This window comes from Macrobrachium nipponense, chromosome 5 (assembly GCF_015104395.2).
Source record: "Macrobrachium nipponense isolate FS-2020 chromosome 5, ASM1510439v2, whole genome shotgun sequence".
NCBI classification, from domain to species: domain Eukaryota; kingdom Metazoa; phylum Arthropoda; class Malacostraca; order Decapoda; family Palaemonidae; genus Macrobrachium; species Macrobrachium nipponense.
This window is the reverse complement of record NC_061107.1, coordinates 133,337,343-133,339,842: the sequence shown is the minus strand read 5'-3', so window position 1 is coordinate 133,339,842 and position 2,500 is coordinate 133,337,343.

Below are 2,500 nucleotides of genomic sequence, written 5' to 3'. Positions count from 1 at the left end.
ATGGGGCAGGAGGAGGTTAAGGAGATGAAGGGGGGGAGGGGAGGGTCTAGGGTGGCTGTGAAAGGAGGAAGGTAACAAAGCAAGGGAGGGGAAGAGGTGCCGCCAGAAACGGAGATCTCGCACAAAATAAAACTCACAGACATCAAAAGCATACTGAAGATTCACAAGGACATCCGCTACCCCTTAATAAACAATCGTGCCCCTTGATTAAACTCGACCGCTGAGCGAGGAATCTCGATCAGTTAGTTAGAAAAAACAAATCTAAGATTCTTTTAATCTTTTACCATGTTTATCCTTACTTTGAATCAATAATAGTAGGAACTACTTACCTTTGCACATTATTGCAAGAACATGAAACGCCGAAACTATCAGACTAAATCCTTTTTACTTTCAATTTAACGCACTATCGTATACAAAAACACGCACGAATCATATATATATATATATATATATATATATATATATATATATATATATATATATATATATATATATATATATATATATATATATATATATATATATATATATATATATGATCGTATATATATGATCATATATATATATATATATATATATATATATATATATATATATATATATAATATATATATATGATACTATATATATGATCATATATATATATATATATATATATATATATATATATATATATATATATATATATATCTATATATATATATATATATATATATATATATATATATATATGTATGTATGTATGTATATATATACATATGTATAGCTACAAATGACCTTTAATATCCAATTCGCTCTACCTCGCAATGAGTATATTTTGTACATTTTCATATACGTTAACCGAAGGGAAATTTTTTACTTCATAATAATTTCGCTGGGCGCTGGTTCGAACCCTCGAGAGGACGAAATTATTATCAAATAAAAAATTCCCCTTAGGTTTACATACATGAATATATATATAATATATATATATTAATATATATATATATACATATATATAATATATATATATATATATATATATATATATATATATATATGTATATATATATATATATATTATATATTAAATATATATATATTATATATATATATATTCATAATATATATATTTTTCTGAATCACATCGGGATGATCGAACTCAGGTCTCTCATATGAAATGTGCGTGTGCGCGCGTGCGTGTACGCGTATGTAATTTTTACTGTAATCTAGGTGGTCTGTGAAGCCTAAAAGGTCCATAAAACACCGTGAACACAACAAAACCGTATATCTCGTTTGACAAAGTTTCATTCTTGATCACTGTGATGAGGTTGTTAAAGTCGCGAGTTTATTGAGAAAGTTCAGGAAAAAGCTTCATGTTGTGTACAAGACCTTCAAGACAGCTCAATACAAGTAATTTAGATGCAGCGTAAATTTGCGGTATGATGTAGCATGTAATTTGTTAGGAGCTATCAGAAATCGCTATGATAATAGCGAAGCTTGTGGAGAAAGTTGGTGCCAGAGTGCCTGTAAGACGGAGTGATGTTTCCATTGTCCTTCAATGGAGTAATAAGAGTAGGGGAAACAAAAGACTTACAACTTCTGCGATGAGAAAAGGAATCGGGTATTAAATGCGGAGTGGTTGATATTGGCAGGTGATACATTTACCCTTAGAGAAAGTGAAATGAATTAGTGATTCATAATTGATCCCCATTCATTCGGTAAAGTTCATTCTTATAGGAAATTTAGTTAGTAAAATGAGGCCAAAGTCATTCCTTGGGACACTTAAGTAAGTTTCATTCCAGCCGACACTCGCGTGTGAGTATACCAATTCTGGGATAGTGTACAGAAACTGAAGATACCTGTAAAAGAGGTTTGAAATGTTTGTCAGGTTATAACAGTAAGAACGATTTCTAACAAGAAAAAGATTGTGAAAATAAACGAACCCCAGGATAATGGAGAAATGCTTTTCAGCGTGGATTTGAGGAAACTGGAAGTGACTGAATCTTACAAGTGCTTGAAAGTAAATGTAATGGTTGACAGTAGTTTGAGAGAAATGGTAAGTCATGCACTCACAAGGAAGAGATAATGCAAAGAAAGTAACAGGATTTCAGCTACATTTTCAAAGAGCAGAAAAACGTGAGGGTAGTTTAATTAATTTTTCAATGCCCAGTATGGTTAATCAGACACGTGATACGTTTCAACGAAAATGTCTTACATAACCTTCGGTTGAGGCATAGGTATCAGATTATTCCCCTTTTAAGCCAGTCTCTACATGGAACACTTGAAACTGAAATTTTGACTGTTATCAGACCCAAAGCATGATTTGACTGCGATAGTCAATGACATTTTCACATAATTAGGATGTTAGCTGGTGAGATTTTGACGTTTTATTTCTAAGAAACTCATTTCTCTAGCTCCTGTTATAAAATCTAAAAACGAAAAAGAAAAAAGTCGAAATTAGTCTGCTTAGATATATTCATGATCAGACAATCGTTTGAATATAATTTCATCTTTTACA